The 19893-nt window shown below is 43.1% G+C and overlaps 1 long non-coding RNA gene across 1 annotated transcript in view; it reads left to right on the top strand.

Moving 5' to 3' along the window:
* Nucleotides 1-19893, top strand: part of LOC141984025 (uncharacterized) — a 208828-nt gene that overhangs the window by 53511 nt on the left and 135424 nt on the right. Inside the window, exons 2-4 of the long non-coding RNA XR_012638617.1 lie at nt 5693-5795; nt 12356-12489; nt 14385-14571. This is a non-coding gene — a long non-coding RNA (uncharacterized LOC141984025). The remainder of the gene's footprint in view (nt 1-5692; nt 5796-12355; nt 12490-14384; nt 14572-19893) is intronic.

Below are 19893 nucleotides of genomic sequence, written 5' to 3'. Positions count from 1 at the left end.
CAAACACAGGCGAATACTCTTAAACTTGCAAAATCTCATGGGATCTTTTGCTGATCACAGGTGTTTCAGGCCTTGGAAGCCATGACTTAGCTTCCAGCAGCATAGAAGCCCCTGACACTATATTAGGGTATTGATTCAGCACACTATATCAGAACTCCCGATACACTATCTTGAGAGAGTCTGTTTCCCTAATTTTGCTTCTGTCCCGTACCCTTTTGAAATACATTGGAAAGAGCTGAAACTAGGTTCCGTTCCATTACTTTTCATATGGTGTTTGTCATAAGGTTTCAGATAGCACTGTATAAAGAAAGACAACCTATAAATGTACATGGCACTGTATGAGCTAGTAAAAGAGTATGGAATCCTGGCCCAATGGGAGCAGGACGAAGATCTATGTTCCTACTGCTGAACACTTATAATCTAAGTTAAGACCTGCCCTGACAAGGCCATGTAAAACATGTTGGACTGGAAAGAGGATGACTAGAAAAGGTAAGGGTTAGTGTTTTTTTGGAGGTGAATGCCATGTTTTGTGAGTTCCATAAGTTCTGATTTTATTTATTTGGTTTTTTTTGCTTTAAGAGGTTTTGAAGAGGCAAAGACTAGGGTTTGTAAGACTGATGGAAGAAATACTTTTTTAAAGAGACATTTGAAAGATGCACGATGGATCAAGTTAGCAAATGGGTTCCGGGTGTAGGCATCTCATGAAAGAAGACATGAAATTGGGAGTGAGAGAGGGAAACTCAGGGAATGTTTAGTTACATGGCTTGATCAGAAAAGGGGCAATGAGGTGGGAGCAAAGAGAACAGAGAAACCCTGAGAATGAGAAGCTTGAATCTGCCGCAGAAAGGAAATCTCCCAGTCCAAAGACTTCAGTTTGAAGATTATTTCAATTCTGATTTCTCAGCTGTTTGCTAGTTGTGGCGTTAAACGATGAGATACTTAGTATTCTTCCTCCTGGACAAATGTTCTTGCATTGCACTTGCTATCTGCTAACCTGCTCCCTAGGATGGCAAATCAGTTTTTAAAATATTGGTTTCCCATTTATGATTGCTAATGTCTTATTGGTCACAATAAGGTAGAGCAATGTGTTGCAACTTTTGCAGTACCAGTCGTCTTCTCTTCTTCTTTCTTGCCATTCCCTGTTCAGGGTTGGCAACTTTCATAGCCGTCTTCCAAAATGCACGATTGTGCACCGTCATGCAAATCGGGGTCTCTCTAAAGTTTGCTGATATCTAGTTTGTTTACTGATGTTGTGGCCTCTCCTTGGTTGTCTTCCATCCATGATCATTGAAAGGGCCATCTTAACCAATATAACCACTCAGTTCCCTGATGAACACACCCATACCAATGTAACCTAGCCCCCTTCAACTTTTCTTCAGAGGGTCAACCTGCATTAGGTCTCTCGGAACCTCATTTCATTTCCTGTCATGGAGTGCCCTGCCATTTGACCCTCTCAACGTCTTCATTTCCATGGTGGAGAGCATACTGGTATCTTTTCTTGTGGCTGGCCTGCTCTTCAATCCTCAATCATAGAATATAAGGGCCTTTTTCTGCCTGTGTCTGAGGCCATGTCTACACTTACTGGGGATCGATGCTGCTGTGATCGATGCAGCAGGGGTTGGTTTAGTGGGTTTAGTGAAGACCTGCTAAATGAACCACAGAGCACTCTCCAAGTCGACTCTGGTACTCCACCGGAATGAGGAGAGTAAGGTAAGTTGACGGGAGAGTGTCACCCATCGACGCAGTGCAGTGAAGACACAGCAGTAAGTTGATCTCAGCTATGTTGACTCCACCTATGTTATTCACATAGCTGGAGTAGCGTAACTTAGGTTGACTTACCCCGGTAGTTTAGACAAGGCTTCAGTAACCTCCCGTGCCTCAGGACCATTGCTGTTTAAGTGCTGGCTGAGAAATGCACAGACCCAAGGTCACCATTATTTTTCATTAATAATGTGTGTTTAAGATGTCGCTTTAGCTAAATGCATAATACTGCTTCATTAGAAATCAATTAAATCATTGATTTATAACTGTCATGCCTGAGGACCATTTTTGAGGTGGAGCATAGTGGGGGCTGGGTGGAGAAGGAAAGATTGGAGAACTCTGGTAAGGGGATGGGGTGCGACAATACTGTGGCTCCAGCCCTGCTGTTCAAACTCTCAGAGACATAGCAATGCATAGCCTATTTTCCAACAAGGAAAAGTCAGCACACAGTAGTTCAAATGCCCTTGATCTTAAAATCAGCAATGTAGCGCAGAGCAAGAGGGGATATTGGCGGGAAGGGTGGAGGGTCCATTGTAACTTACCAGCCTTGGGTTCTGGTTCTTGCCATATGTCAAGGTTCCTTCCCCACTCTGAACTCTAGGGTACAGTTGTGGGGACCTGCATGAAAACCTCCTAAGCTTACTTTTACCAGCTTAGGTTAAAACTTCCCCAAGGTACAAATTAATTTTATCTTTTGTCCTTGGAATAACCACTGCCACCACCAAACTCTAACTGGGTTTACTGGGAAACATAGTTTGGACACGTCTTTCCCCCCAAAATCCTCCCAACCCTTGCACCCCACTTCCTGGGAAAGGTTTGGTAAAAATCCTCACCAATTTGCATAGGTGACCACAGACCCAAACCCTTGGATCATACATACTGACTGTCAAGGTTCCTCCCCCACTCTGAATTCTAGGGTACAGATGTGGGGACCTGCATGAAAACCTCCTAAGCTTACTTTTACCAGCTTAGGTTAAAACTTCCCCAAGGTACAAACTATTTTACCCTTTGCCCTTGGACTTCCACTGCCACCACCAAACGTTTATATGGGTCTATTTTATTAGGAAAGCATTGTTTGGAAACGTCTTTCCCCCCAAAATCCTCCCAACCCTTGCACCCCACTTCCTGGGGAAGGTTTGATAAAAATCCTCACCAATTTGCATAGGTGACCACCGACCCAAACCCTTGGATCTTAAGAACAATGAAAAAAAGCATTCAGTTCTTGAAAAGAAGAATTTTAATAGAAGTAACAGTAAAAAAGAAGTAACAATAAAAAGAATCCCCTCTGTAAAATCAGGATGGTAAATACCTTACAGGGTAATTAGATTCAAAACATAGAGAATCCCTCTAGGCAAAATCTTAAGTTACAAAAAGAGACACAGACAGGAATATCCATTCTATTCAGCACAGCTTAATTTCTCAGCCATTTAAAGAAATCATAATCTAACGCATATCTAGCTAGATTACTTACTAAATTCTAAGACTCCATTCCTGTTCTGTCCCTGGCAAAAGCATCACACAGACAGACCCTTTGTTTCTCCCCCCCGCCCCAGCATTTGAAAGTATCTTGTCTCCTCATTGGTCATTTTGGTCAGGTGCCAGCGAGGTCATCCTAGCTTCTTAACCCTTTACAAGTGAGAGGATTTTTCCTCTTGCCAGGAGGGATTTTAGAGGTGTTTACCCTTCCCTTTATATTTATGACACCATGACTTGGTGACTTCCTTGGGTTCATCAGGGGGCTTCTTCAACTGGCTCCTCCTGATAAATCATATGCTATCTCTCCTCTGGGTCTTCTGGGGCATCCTCCATGATCCCTGATGCCCTGGCCATCATCAGCATCCTGTTGGACAATGGGGCTGATGGGGTTGAGAAGGGGACTGAGAGACAATTCAGGCTCTGTATTGGGAGTCCTTGACAGCACCTGCTCAAGTTCCTCATGGAAGGGACATAGGCGATGAGCCCTCCTGATGCAATGGTTGGAGTTTTTTTTTTTTTTGGCCCCCTTGTACAAGAGCCTCAAGTACTTGATTCATTCCCAGTACTGGACCAGAGTCTGCTCAATGCCTAGATGTTTCAGCCTCCATGAAATTTCTTGGTACAGGTGAATTTTCCTGCCACTCCAGGAGAAGTTGGTGAGTATGGTGTCCTCTAACCACACATTGATCAGCCCCCACGTGTGGTTGGCTGGCCAGGCGGCTGCTCTCAGAGCAGGATCCATTGTCTCCAGGATTGATCTGTAAACAGTGCAGCAGAAACCTGTTCTCATATGGTCAGTGAAGCACCCTAATTCCAGTGAAAATTGGAGCACAGGGGTCTGTATAGATCGGGTAAGGGTCAGAAAGAAAATGGTTCAATTCATTGTGGGAATGGGGGTTGAGGACTATTGAAACTCAAGACCTGATACACATCCCTTACCCCCATCCACACTGATAACAGCTATGGAGCTGTGGCACATCCCTCGGGCATGCTAACTTACCTGATCTCTACTCACCTTCAGACACATGATTCTGGAGTTTAAGCATGGAGAAAAAGGGGGTTATAGCATAAGTGCATTCATGGACATGTGTACAATTGCTAGTGTAGATGTACCCTTAAAAACCCACCCCACTCCTTCACGTTACCCGGAGTCTGGCTAATAGTTGTCGTTATGGACAAAAAGAGACAAAATATTGGGATGAAGTAATCCAGGAATTCCTGGCAAACACCATACTGGACACACAGGCTGGGTACCTCCCTCTCCTTGAGCATGTCTCAGATTTGGGGTAAGGACTCCAAAATCTTCATGCTGAATATTATGTTTTGATTCTTGTACACAGAGAATTCTAATGTCATTGGAAGTGGAATATTTTAGATAATACAAATAACTGAGGCCCAGTCTACACGAGAAAAGTTACACTGTAAGTTAGGGGTGTTTTTGTTTTACCAATATAGTTATTTCAGTAGGAAGTTGCTTTATGGCAGAATAGCTTATATTGCTTCCTGAGCCAGAATAATCTGTACTGTAAAAACCCCTTTTATACCAGTATAAGTGTTCTGAAACTAGGAGAGTGGTTGCAGTTTAACGATGCCATTACAATTAAAGCAGCAAAACTATCGAGTGTAGATGAGCTCTGAGCATTGAAAATATGATGCTTGTTGATCCCAGAAACAGAGATGAGCCATTTTAAAGACAAATAAAACCCTAAAAAGATTAGAACCTACCATTAGTCCTTGTGAAGACTTAAGGCAGACGCTTTGCGCTTGATTTTCAAAATTGTTTGCATGTAATTGAATGTGCCTCACTGCAGACACAACTTCACGCAGAATTTGGTATGCAGTAATCGGCCACACAAGGGGGATATTTTGGGATGTAAATCGACTGTTCGATACAAAACTTGCCATTTCTACATGCAAATACCTGATTTGTGCATGCCGGTGGAATTAGGTGTGCAATTGTGAGCATATCTTTTAAAAAAACAGGCACTTAACCCATGTGGCAAGCTGCTCTGCAAATGTATGGGCATTACAGTAGCCACATGCAAGATCTCCTGTGCTAATGAATATTCTGAATGTGTCTCGACAGGAAATTCTCAATTAGGGTTACCAAATTCTGTTTCATGCCAATAAACTGTATAGCACTTCGTTCTAGCCCAAGTAACTTGTCTGCAATGTTATTGTATATACTCGGACTCGGGATTCTTGATTCCTAGAAAACTGAAAGCGCACTCGAAGTAAGTTTACAGTCCTCTTGAGCATTACTGAGCATAAGGCTGACAAAACTGATGGAAAACATTCAACATGGACAAAAGAGGAATGACTGGGGTCCCCATGCAAACAAACCTAATAAACAAATAGCAACACTGAGATATTCTGGAATGAAAACTCAAAACAAAACAACTCAAACTCAAAACAAAAAATGGTTCCATTGTTATGTCCTTTCATTTCCATACAGATAGTAGCCACAGGGATCTGTTGGACAGATGACAGCATTCCTGGCCAGGAAGCAGCTGGGACTGTGGAGAATATTGGAGGAGGAGTCACTTGTCTGGAACCAGGTATTGGAAAGCCAGATTCAACTTTCCAAATGAATTTAGGAGCCCAGAAAGTTCTGTCTATACTCTGCACAGGCGGTTTAGATCTTGCTGGTACACCACTGAAGTTAATCGGAGTTTTATCATTGACTTCAATGGGAGCAGGAGTCGTCCATTACTGTGTGGATATGCAATGAAGTCAGAATATAGTGGTCTAATAGTCTACAGATTAATTTAATTTAAATGGTTAGTGCTATAGCAGCATTCAGTGAAAGGGAAGAGACAATCTCATTATTTAGGCCTTTTTTGGTTCTCTAGCTCAGATTCTGAAGTGTATTACTTAAAATGGTTGCCTTTCAATACAAAGCCTTCTCAAAATTTTCACTCAGCAGAGGGGACCACTGATTTTCTTTCTTCTAATGAGCCCTGGGAATGTCCCACAAAGCAAACTGTATTTCTATTCCAAGGAGAGGGAATCTAAGGAAACACGGGTAGCAGGGCCTATATTTTGAGTTGAGACTAATGATTCATTTTTTGGCTTACAATTTAATAGCTTTAAGTACAAGAATACTTCACCTCTTTGATTCAGAATTGTAACTGTATAAATGTATTGGTAAAAGTAACACAATTTTGCCATCTAAGTGGTGCACCATGAAAGATGTGGTCCAAGCAGGGAGCCCAGTCTTTGGAGAACAATGGGTACATAAGACACCCAAACTACAAATCCCATAAGGCACCATGGTACCATTTTGAACAAAAATATTTCAGTTTGCACCTGCAATATGGTGCTTTGGGGGCATTTGGTATTTCAACAAAATATCAACATTTTTCACAGAAAGCAGAAGTGGAAATACTTTCTTTTCTGGTGTTCATGTCACTATCTCCTACTGAAGTTCTTGTCTCCAGAATTGTCCGTACCTGCTGGAATTAAAAACAAATGTATTAACTAAATGTATAGCCTTCATTTGTCTATTGAGGGTCTTTCAGTTTTTGCCCACTCAACCATGCCCAGATTCCTTAGGGCTTACCTAATTTGTTTCCTCATATTTCCCCCCCCCCATCTCCATGGGGACCTTAATGTGATTCTCAGTGCCCTAAGGAACTGCCCATTTAAATCTATGGCCACCTATTTGTTCTGCTACTTCTCCTTTAAGACCTCATTCACGATTGCTATCACCATAGCTAGAAGGGTGGGAGAACTTGGAGCATTCATGGCTGAACCGTCTTACACTGCCTTCTACCATGATAAGATCACACTATGCCCCCACCCACAATTCCAACCTGGTGTCTCATCGGATTTTCATATCAATCAGGATATCCATCCACTAGTATTCTTTCCCAAGCCTCACTCCTCAAGAGCAGACACTAGCCTTCACACTTTAAATGTTCAGAGGGCAATTGCCTTCTGTCTGGACAGGACTAGAACCACGGGTGAAAGTAAGATAAATTACTTATCGGTACGGGGGCATGGCTCCGGGCCTCCGGAAGGGGAGGGACCTCGGGCAGAAGGGGCAGGGCTGAGGGTCAGCGTCCCCCAACCAGCCCTTCCATGCTGGCCTGCCCGGGGCTCCGGTGGCGATTTAAACGGCCTGGGGCTCCAACCACTGCCGCGGTAGTGGCGGCTGGGAGCCCTGGGCCCTTTTCAATTGCCGGGCCCCAGGGCAGATGCCCCTTCCCCACCCCCATCGGCGGCCCTGCCGGTAGCGCTTTAACATCGGCTGCATACGGGCTGGTACCAGCGGCCACTTCTTACCGGTACTCTGTACTGGCCCATACCGGCCCACTTTCACCTCTGACTAGAACCTTTAGGATTTTTCCTAGAATATTCGTACCCTTTGCTAGAGGACAGAAAAAACAATTAATCCCTTCTCATAAACTCGCTAAGAGGGTTTCAGGTAGCATCATAGCCTGCTACAAGGACACTTTTGCCTGTTCAGCAAAAGAGCAGTACCAAAGTTAGTGCAAAGGCTATATTTAGTTGCAACTTAACATGTTTTAATGTTTACCGACCATTGACCATAACTTTTCTTTAGGAACATAACAAAAACGTACAAATACAAAACAAGATTAAAATCCATGATTTAAATTAAGGTTTCCAGCTTGCTGATTTAAATCATGATTAAAATTAGTGATTTAAATCAATCCACTCTGGTATAGAAATACTGGTGCTGCTGGTCTCGTTAGCAAAAATCTTGGAAGCAAAACACAAAGGATCAAACTGAGTCCTCAGACTCTCAGTCTTATGAGCTCATTACAGCTCTCAGATCTTGTGGTGCGGATCTGAGCCCTGCAAACCAATTCACTACACTTCCTGAAAGTAGAATTAATTCTTACTGTAAACACATCTGCAGCTAAAGCCATCTTCATTTTATGAAATTGATTTTTTTTCTTCCCCTTCCATCTTCTCAAATGGGTATTATGCATGTCACATTCTACCATTTTCTCTTCTTTACATTGAAATGTGGTATGCTGGTAGGGCACTGTTTATTTTAGGGTAGAAGTTAAGACTCTCTTCCTAAACTGGTGTTTGATTACATAAACAAGAAATATTACCTAGATGCATTAATAATCCACATTTCGCCTTTTGATAAAATCAATGAGGGATTCAAACCGCTGCAGACATGGAAAAGGGAGCTATTTTATTTTTTCATCTTCATGACAATTTCTTGAGTCAGTTTGATTTATGAATTGCCAGAGAGAGATTCTGTCCTTTCTTCACCAGTTTTGTGATAGATAGGAGGTGGATTCAAAATGGAAACTGATCCAAACCCTCTTTTTTCACAAACTTTCAGTGTGTTTGTGTCTGAATCTGAACACTGAAGCTTGTGTCTATCTGTATAAGGATTTTAAATAATAATCCTGAATCCAGTCACTCCTAAAACTTGAAGAAACCTGAGATCAAGATCTGAACCTCATGACTCAGGTCCATCTATCATATAAAAGATGTAAATAGAAAGACAGTGGCCTGTCACTGTGAGAATTCTGAGTGCTTGGAAACTCTGAAAATCAGGCCACTTATTTAGGAGCCTAAATGTTTAATTTAGGTGCCTGACTTTACACCTGGAGATTTAGGAGAAATGATCTTTATTCTCTGGAAAAGGTTTATTTCTCTGTCTCAGCTATCAGTTTGGGTGTTGCATAGTCTATAAAGTGGAATTGTGAAACTAATTGGAGGAGAATGGTCTCTTAGTAATATACATCAAGTATCAGTCTATGGAACATTGTTCTCTCTTGATACATAGGATATTATTTATGTGTATGAGTTACATCTTGATTTGTACATTTGATTGATGAGCCTAGGAGCCAAATTTTTTTGCTCACTGACTCCCACATGATCATAATATGGCCAATCTTGTTCGCTATGACGCTGTGTGACCCCACAGCCTCAAGATGAACCCTTGTTGACCTCTGTGGGACCCTGGTTGACTCCAAATTTTTCCTCATTGACTCCTGCATGACCTCAATAACTAAAGATTTACTATCTGTGACCCTGTGTTAACACTCTGCCTTCAGATTGGCACTAATTGACACAGGCTGCCTCCAAATTGTTCCTCATTGACCCCTGCATGACCCCACTACCTCCAGCTTTCCTTTTTGTGACCCATTGTGACCCCTCTGCTTCCAGATTAGCACTTATTAACCCTGATGCGACTGTGGGTGACCCCAAATTTTTCCTCACTGGCTCCCACATGACCACAATGTCTCCAGCCTTGCTCTCTGTGTCCCTGTGTGACCCCACAGCCTCAAGAGGAACACTTGTTGATTTCTGTGGGACCCTGATTGACTCCAAATTGTTCCTCATTAACCCCTGCATGGCCCCACTGCCTCCAGCCTTCCTCTGTGTGACCCCTCTGCTTCCAGATTAGCAGTCATTGACCCCATTGCGACCCTAGCTGCGTCCACATTTTTTCTTCTAGACCCTTGCATGACTGCAGTCACTTCAGTTTTGATTTCTCTGACCCGGTGTGACTCCTCTGCCCCCAGACTGGCACTAACTGAGCCAGGCTTCCCCCAAATTGTTCCTCTGTGACCCCTGCATGACCCCAATAACTCAAGCTTTGCTCTCTGTGACCCGGAGTGAATCCTCTGATGAAGGTTGGGCACTAATTGACACAGGATGCCTAGAAATTGCTCCTCATTGACCCCTGCATGACCTTGCTCTCTCTGACCCCATGTGACCCCTCTGCTTCCAGATTAACAGTTATTTATCCCTATTGACCCTGGCTGCATCCAAATTTTTCCTTGTTGACTCCTGCATGACCCCAATAACTCAAGCTTTGCTCTCTGTGATGCCATGTGACCCCCTCAGCCTACAGATTGGCACTAGTTGACCTAGGCTGCCTTCTAAATGGTTCCTCATTGACCCTTCACCCTGACTTTCACAATAAGCCAAAAATCAAGCTAATCCCATTTCAAAACAAGCCAGTCCCTAAGAACCCCAACACTCTATGTGACTAGATCCCCCCCCAGCGTGCAGTGTGGGACTGTGTGTTGGGCCCACTGTGCACCCCGACTCTCTTCCCCCGCCCCTTAACCCTGCTTGCCCCCTCCCCCCCCCCCGACCCTGCTTGCCTGGAGCTGATCAAAAATAAAAGAAGCAACGAGCTGCAACAAGCCACAAGCAACAAGCTACAAGCCAAAAATGAATCAACAAGCAACTCACAAGGTAATTAAGCCAAAACCAACCCCAATTCCAGCATTTTTTCCCCGCTGGTTTGGCATGTCTTCTCAGGGGTCATGGAAAGTAAGGGTGGAAGCAGTGGGGTAATGTAGGGGTCACTAACACAGTCTAACCATCTGAGCTAGCCGGTCCACTAGAGGTACTCCTCCCTTGGCCATTTTGGAAAGGAGCAATAGGCCACTGAGGGGACTTTGTGGCCTCTGGAACAACACAGGCAGGTCGGGACCAGTTTCTCAGCAGGGGGATTAGTGCTTGCTTTACATTCTAGAATTTGTGGGGTTGATGCCTGCATTCTTCAGGTGTTGGGAGAATGGCTCTTACCTGCTTCCTGGGGAAGGGTTGGACCACCGCCCATTGCATGTAGTGGTCATGGAGTAGAGCAAGAACCACAGGCCCAAGCCCACATCCAGGTAGCTAACAAGCAGCATAGAGACTCAAACCCACAATGTTGATGTTATTGACACCACAGTTTTACACACTGAACTAGCCTGCCTGGGAGAAGACCACCTCCCCCAGCCATTTCAGAGACAAGCAACGGGCTACAATGGGACAACATCATATTAGGGTCCTTTTTGGCAAGGTGGATTAGCTCAAATAGTGGAGTGCTTGCACATATGAGCAGCAATGGCATTGATACCTAAATTCGCCAGCCTGTCCTGCTGTGGTAGGGTGAGTCATCCCTTTCTTATGGCTTTGCTCAAGACCCTGGTGCCATCTCTTTGTCTCACTGGCACCAGACAGGTCATCTGAAGGTGGGGAATTAGCTCAAGCAGTAGACTGCTCGCCCAGAACTGAGGTGAGGTAGCAAGCTTTGCTTATTGTAACAGTGAAGTGAAATCACCCTCCTTGGGCCATAGAGAGGATTAGGCCCACAACCATGGCATTATTAGTGCCACACACCAACCAGCTGAACTAGCCAGACCACAAGAAAAACACTCCCCCGGCCATTTCAGAAAGAAGCAACAGGACACCTTGGGGACCTCGTGGCCTTTGGCATGACATGGGTGGGTCAGAGCCAGCTTCCAGTCAGAGGGATCAGCTCAACTGGTAGAGCATTGTTCTACATGCAAGTGGATGTAGGATCAATGCCTGCATCCTCCAGTGGAAGGCTGGAGGACGGGGGTGGGGGGGGCACATACCAGGCTCCTGTTCTTTCTTTTTAGAAGGGGACACCAGCCAGGGGGCTGAGCCATTGTGCCCCTCTCCCCATTCAGCCTCCAAAGAAGTGAGCCATGGCAGGGCTGGTGGACAGCGGATGCTGCCTAACAGCTAGGAGAATTAGTTTAAGTGGTAGAGTGCTTGCTCTAAATAGGGGAGAGAGCATGATTGATGCCTGGTGCTCTGCAGGTAGCACACAGCAAGGTCAGGGTCTCAGAAAGACACTTACATGAAACAGTAAAGCTGGTTGTGTCACATTTGTCAGCAGCATCCAAAGGACCAAAAAATAGTACTGTTGGATTTTCATGCACAGTTCCCATTCAAGAAAGTGGAAGTCGTGTGCATGCTCCTGATGAGTTTACCTCCCCAACAACATTGCTTTTACCTTTTTGTAATGGTTTCTCACTCTAACTAGGCAACATGCCGCTTTAGAAAGAGCCATACAATTGTACCCTACTCAGCTTGATTTTAGAAATGTAATCATTTAATGCTTTCAAAATGCATTTATCGTGACATAAAAAAGTCTCTACTACGCTTTAGCAGAATTACTGTCCTATTCTCACTGACTTATAGGGCAGGCTATTGCCCAAGAAAAATAAATTCTGAGAATCTAGCATAATATAAAAGCATAACTGTCTGCTGAAGAATAGCATGCCTCAAAGAAATTGATTCCGCTGAAAAAGCGGCATAACGTGTGCACAACTATGGGCCTGATTCTGGTCCTGTTTTTACTGCTATAACTCAGGAGTAACTCTAGCAAAGTCAAGAGAGTACACAGTGTAAAACTGGAGTGAGGAGAGAATTGGGACCTCCATCTTCAAAGTGGCCAACATTTTAATTTAAATGAGAATCATATTCCGCAATCTGCCTCATGGAAAGGTAAGACTGAGGGATTATTTATTTGGTTTCTTATCTACCCGCAAAATGTTCATTCATAAGCATAAAAAAAAGAGCACCCACTTACCAAATGAATCTACATTTGAGTTTTGAATGTGGTCTCTCTAGCCCAGTGGTTCTCAACCCACAGCCCGCTTGTGGCCCAATCAGCATCAGCTGTGGCCCATGTGACACCCTCAGGGCCATGCAGGTAGTGTGTGTATGTATGTGTGTATATATATATTGTGTGGATGTGGGCCACATAACACAGAGAGTTGCATATGTGGCCCACAATGGTAAATAGGCTGAGAACCACTGCTCTAGCCTCTTACAGTGCAGTATTCATGCTTTATCAAGAAGTGATTAGGGAGCCTCTTGGGGGGGGGGTAGCCCCCTTTATACTGTGGAGGGTTGGTCAGTAGGGGGAATGGGAGGGTCTGAAACTCTCCGTACACATTCCTAGAACAAGACTAAGGGATGAACTGTCTATTTTTCTCACTGTCAATGTGAAGGCAGTGGCAGTGAAGAAAGGTTTGTGTTTAGGGTAGGGGTCTACACCTGGCCAATGGGAGGCAGTTTGTGAATCTGTTTGCAGTATGAGCTGTGAGGTCTGAGTGCCATGGCTGAGACTGGAGAGACACTTGAGCTTTGATGGTATAAACAAAAGGGGGCTGGTGGCAGGGTTTTCCCTGTGTGTGCCTGTAATGTTCTGAGGTGCAGTTCAGACCAGTGGGAGGTTGTATCACCACCTGCCCTGTAACCCTGGGTGCCTTAAATGCTCTGCTGCTATGTCTCACAGCTGAAACACCAACAGCCAGTAGGCAAGCACGCAGCTCGCTGAGTGCTGTGCAGCCCTCCTTTAGCACTCTGACCCCAGCAGTCCCACCCTGGCCTCCACCCCTTGGTTACTAATTGCAGGGTGATTCCCAGCATAAGCCCATTCCCCAGAACCATCTCCCCCAAAGTGTCCAGCCCTCTCCTGGAACATTCAGGGGAGTCAGAAGGTCCAGTGATTCTTTCAAGAGACAAAAGCACAGCAGCTTGTTGCTTGGAGTGGTGTTAATAATCACTTCAAGTCAAACACAGATGGATGCCAAGATGGCTTCTTCTCCATCTCATAACTTCCCAAACTCAGTGTTTTGTCCCCAGACTCAGGATGCCCTCACGCTGTTCTTTCCTGCTTGTGGACTTCCCATCCCCCTGCTAAGTCATATGTAAATGGGGCTTCCATTGTTTAGTCACCCCTTACTTCATTTCATTGGAGACAGGTAGATAGCTGCCTTTCTTCCTGCCTGGGAAAAACCTGTTTATCAGCTCCACATATCCCTAACTCTTAGCACACACAAGAATACTAATGATTAGTGAGTTATTAGCTTTCCAGTGAAATATAACTTCTCACGTTTGGGATATATATTATGACAGCCATGTGTTATGTGTGATGAGTATGTCAGGCCTGATGAGCTGCTGACGCAGAGTAATGAACCATCAATGGGCCTTTATGTCACTGTGCCCATGACTTTGAAATTTGGCCCCCTCTAGGTCTGACATATCCTGAAGCTCATCAGATGTGGCCTGTGTTGCTAACCTCATATTTATTCCCAGTCATTTATAAACAGGGGTGGCGGAGAAGGAATTATAAGGGTGGGGAGTTGTTGGAAATGGAGAGGGATTTCAGCTCTTAAATTTTAAGGGAACTGTGACAGGACATCTGCCCCGCACTGGCCCTGATAGGGTAAAAATGAGGTATTTTTTCATGCTTTGTGTGTATAAAAAGATCTTCTACACTTTCCACAGTATGCATCCAATGAAGTGAGCTGTAGCTCACGAAAGCTTATGCTCAAATAAATTGGTTAGTCTCTAAGGTGCCACAAGTACTCCTTTTCTTTTTGCGAATACAGACTAACACGGCTGTTACTCTGAAACCTGTTTAAAATGACCATTTGGCTGACCTCCAAAGAGATGGGAAGATTTTATTGTGAAAAGACATGTCCGCACATGGAGAAGGAAGGCCAGGATACGACAAGAATGGAAGACCTCTTGTGATCAGCACAATCTATACTAGGGCTGAAGGACGGATCGATCAAGGTGATCAAAATAGTGCAATGTACCAGAAAGAACAGGTTTTATTTCCTGCATTATCACGTTTATTACAGTAGTGCCAAAGCACCAACCAAGAATTGGGTTCCATTATGCTAAGCGCTGTATAATCATAGTACATAGTCCCTGGATCAAAGAGCTTACAGTCTAAATTGACCAGACAGACACAGGGTGGGGGAAGGAGGAGAACACACAAGCAGAGTGAACCACACTATGACATCAAAGGTTGTTCGTTCCATGATTTTTCTTTGGGGGCGGGGAAATTAGATGGGCATAAGTTAAATGGAGGGGGAATACTGAAAGGAAAGGGAGGGTAAGAGGGGAAGGGGAGAAGAAGATAAGAGGCAGATGTGGAGTGAAACTGAGGTGAAGAGGGGGTGTGGGAAGAAGAAAGTTGGAGCTAACATCCAATCAGGCCATCAGAGAAAGTCCATAACATACTTGGAAGGTTTAAAATTAATAGCAAATCATGTAAAAGAGGAAAAAGGGGATTTATTATTTGTGAAACATCTCTGATCCACCTATATTTTAACAAGAACCAAGAGTACTGTCTGCTTTGGGCCCAAAAGGCATGAAGTATTTTTTTCTTCAAAAATACACTCCAAGAACTGCTGTTGCCATTAAAACTTAGATCAGTAGAGAAGTGTAATTTAAGAAGGAGCAAGAAAATTGAATTAAACTAATTGAGCAATTCATTTTGTCCTGTGTTAAGCATTTACTCACAACTTTACGACTACAGAAAGTTTAAATTCCTATTAGAAACACAGAATAGCAGGTTGCTTGGGGCCACACCTCTCAAAATCCCATATCCTTCAGCTGGAAAGGCTAAAATCCTAACACGTGATCAAAAAGTTGCTAGGGAACGGGGAAAATAAGTAGGAAAGGACTTAAGAACTAGCAGAGGTGAAATGCAGAGCAGTGATTTAAAGTGTCGGGTTAAAACATATTGTAATATTATCAGAGGTCATTGCACGACTTCACTGCAAATCATACGAGAGCCTCACCATACTTCGGTGTCATTGAGCAAGGACAAACCAAATAATTTCTGGACAATGTAGCAGAATAAATTCTACAGTTCTAATAATAACTGAGCCAGATTCTCCGTGGTGTCTGAGCTGTACCTTGTGCAGAGAATGTAGGGACCTTCAATGAGTTGGCCCATGCCAGCCCTAGCTAGACCAGCTTAGGGGTGGCTGTAACTTATACCACTAAAGTATGGTCCCTATGGAACTTAATGACAGTGGAGAATGGTAGCCTAGATCTGCTACTCCTCTTCCCCTCCCCTCCCTGTTCCCAACATGCCCTTTCACTGGGGAGGAATGGAAGAGGGGGAGGGCAGTTGTTGCAGTACCTGGGTTTTTTTGGATTTACTCCAGGTGAGAGTTGTTCTCCAGGAGGGGAATTACATCCCCAATCTAGCTCCTTTACATGGTCACAGCCATGCACAAGAGCCAGAGCAAGAAAGAAAAACTGGCTCATTGTATTTTGATAAGCACCTGCTAATAAGGGGAGCTGGTAATTTTCTCTGTATTTAAGATTGCCTAATGCTTTCCATTATGAAACCCTGTTTTCAGTTGCTTATAACTTTGCCAAACTTCAGCTGTTCAGGCTGAAATTTTCCATGCCTGGTATTTGCCTGGGACTATGTTTATTGGAAAGTTTCAGCTAAAACAGTTTAACCATTTCTCAGAATGAGGTATGGGGGGAAAATGTTTTGTCCATGTCCAAGGATTCTTACAACTGCAGCTCTAGTATCTCCATTCTTTGGAGCAGGGTCTTGAACGCTGGCAGGGGTGTGGTCATTTGGTAAAGGACATACCATTTACTGTCCGTGTAAAAATCTGCACAAATTCTAAACCTCTGATCAAGTTCAGTTTACAAATGCTCTGTAGAGACTTTGTTAGATTTGGCAGCTAAATTCTCAGAAGATGCTGTCTGGTCTGAGCATGCTCTAAACAACGGATGCTGGGGCTGAGCAGGACTTCCCCAGCATTTGCTCCCCTCAGCAGCCCGACATAGGCACTGAAAGCAGGGAGACTGTTTCTCCTTTGCTTCCAATACCCCCACAGCTGGTGCCCAGGAAAAGGAGAAAGCCACTCGCCTGGAATACAGAGGGATGGAGTACAAGGTGGGCAGAGGCAGGCTGGGAGCAGGGCAGACGAGGAATAAAGAGGTGGCAAAGACAGGCTACCAGGGAAATATGGATAGGATAAAGAGAGAAGCTGAGGTAGGGGGATATTGGGGTAGAGGCCGAGACGGCAGATGCAGTAGCCAAGGAAAAACACATTGAGAGAGCACAGCACACTCCCTTACAGAACCTAAAATAGAACACAGGACTCCTGGCTCTCTGCATACCTCTGCTGTCTACTAAATAGCCGTGAAACCCACTGAGTAAGTGTACCTCATCTGTCTCTAGTGGCTGGCCCAAAAAGGCTAACAGTTTTTGCTATTGTTATCAGTTACTCCATCAACTCCAGTGGTAGAGGCCAGTGCTGTGGAGCTAAAGGTTCCAATTCTGCTCATGAGCCATGTAGGGGTACATAGGATTCCAGATAATTTTTTTTTTCTAGTTTTCTTTTAAACCCAGGACATTGAAACTGTGTCTTTCTTTTAAAATAGTTCTTGAATGTAAATCAAGCACTCATATTAGGAAATGCCTGAATTAAAGTTGCTCAGGCAATCTTACTTTGGCTCTCTTCTATGTATGCATTATGACACGGTCTTTAATTACATGATCACATACTGCCCATGAGGGGGCTGAAATAAGGTTGCATGGTTAGCCTTAATTGTGGCATTTCCTGATTTTAGAGTGCTTAACTTTGCAACTTTAAATTTCTGTAGTTATTTTGTATGCAAAATTGCATGTCACAATCACACAGTTCATTTTTCTACTTTATTTCCTTTCTGTTCTATATACTCTAAGATACCTTAGTTACAGTAAAGATTCTTTCTACCCCTAGTTATTTTATTTCCAATTTATTTAACAATCTTGTTTCCTAACCTCAGAAAGAAACCCTTCTTTTTTTGGCCTCAGAATGAATTAAACAATAAACCTCTCAAGGGAATTTCCATGCACCAAGTGTATTTATTGAGCAAACTGCATTTATGATGAAGCCTTAAAGTTATCTGGAAGAACAGACAATCATGAAGAATTTTCAGAAGTACTACTGAGCTCTGTATAGATTAGAAATAAGGGGTGTAACTAATGGGATCTTTTTGAATACTTATTGATTGGAAAATCAGCTGGTCAAGCTCAGGTTTGGTTTGTTAATCATAGACTAGATGTCTAAGATCAAACAGCACAAACAAAAAAGGCTAATTTACCAATTCTGGGGTACTTTGCCTGTCCTGCTCTGGTTCAAGGTGGATTATGTAGACTTCTTCTTCCTTGTTTATCCCATATTATAATTTTTACAGTTCACTCACCAGTACATTTTCATCATGCCCTACTATACTCCAACTTTCCAGTGTACAAAAGGTTACAACAGTTTTGATCTATTTTAACATGGGTTATAGTCCACCATGTCTGCCTTTATTAATGATGTTTTATCTACTTATTCCTTTCTTGTGTCTTCCGTTACTATTTATAACTTGTTCAAGTTCCTTAGCCAATCATATTTTATCTAGCAAGCACATATAAAATTAAAAACAACCTTAAGAGCATGACCTTCTCATAGCTGTATAAATATATTTCCAGTTGACATGCAGTTTACTACTTATTTGCTAATAATTCTATATAATCTCTTAGCATGACTTTTTGCAAAACTTTATGGGAGTTCTTTAGCATAGCTAAATGCTGTGGCTTTCATATGTCAACAGGAGCCAAATTCTCTGTTGGCTTGACTCCACTGAGGTCTTCTCTTTAGCCAGAGCAAGTGAAAAGTAACTTCCAAATCATTGTGTGCAACCTCCTGCTTGAATCTCTGGGTTCAGATTCACCAGTACCACTCCAGAGAGGCAGGAAAATAGTGCTGAGTAGGCCAAATTCATGCCTGGTGTTAACTCACTGAGACCAAGGGATGAATTTTGCCCACTTGTTTCAATGATAATTAAAACCATCTACAGGTTCGTCTTGCTGTAACTAGTTCAAAGATGGACCACCTTATTCACAGACACACATGAGCCACTTGTATTAATATACCCTAAATTGCAATTTCATCATCAGTAGGTTTATTACTTTAACTTGGTCACTATATAGTCCCAGTGAAAATGTAATTACAAGACGTACTTAGCAACACGAAGAGTCTCTTTAATTTTTCAGTTCAGTTTTTGCTTGAACTAACGAGACCTTAGTTGTCATCCTCTGGGATGCATGCCACTTCTTCACCAATGTATTCACAAGGGAATATACTAATAAATATTGATAAACTTGCACTAGCTAGAAGCTGCTAAATGAACATAAAACAATAAGGACTTTAAGCTTTTTTGGAGGGGAAATCTTTATGGGTAAGGGTTTTTCTTAGTGCACTAATCCTCACTCAATCATATTGATGACAAATAAAATTAAATATGCTTTTGGCTATATTGTGTACAACTAATCTATAAATGAACTTTTGAGTTATGCTCATTTTAAAAAAATTTGTAAAGCAACAAATCATTGTGAACTCTGATTTGCATATGTCAATATTTATCTTCTCACCATTGGCTTTAACTCCCTAACTCTGTAGAGACTGTGGACATACACAGCATGTCCTCTTAAGCATCAGTTAAATTTTCTGAATAGTAAAATGATAGTTTTGGTGTGTAACACTATGTTAAAAGAACACTGAGAATTGCAAAGACTAGCACTCAAAAGTTACAAATCCCAGAATTAAGATTGCAACAAAGGAGACAGGGGTCCGACAGACAACAGTGTCCTTCACTATCCAACCCTGATTAATTACATGATGTATTACTTTTTCCACAGGATGGAGATACTCTGGGCATTAGACAGTATCATAATGCATAAGCCCCTGGGGGCAAAATTAAGGTTGCACAGGCATCCTAAATCCTGTTTCCTAACTTTTGCGTGTTTGACTTTGCAACCTCCGTGTTCTTTTAACGTATGTGTGTGTGAGAGTGAGTGAGTGTGATTTTTTTTTTTAAAAAACAAATTGAATAAACAAATCCCATCATACCAATGGCATGATATTGGCACCCACATAAGTCATCAACAGGGTTGGGATATTTAGATCCACCACACAAAGGAATGGTGAAATTCAGGAATCTTGGTTCCACTCCAGGCTCTGGAGGAGAGCACACTCTCGTGAGCATAGATTCTCATGTGCTTTTTGCACAAGCTTGAACCCCTCTGCCTTGTCACCTTCAAAG

Source organism: Natator depressus, chromosome 1 (assembly GCF_965152275.1).
Source record: "Natator depressus isolate rNatDep1 chromosome 1, rNatDep2.hap1, whole genome shotgun sequence".
NCBI classification, from domain to species: domain Eukaryota; kingdom Metazoa; phylum Chordata; order Testudines; family Cheloniidae; genus Natator; species Natator depressus.
This window is presented reverse-complemented; position numbering and strand designations above follow the sequence as displayed.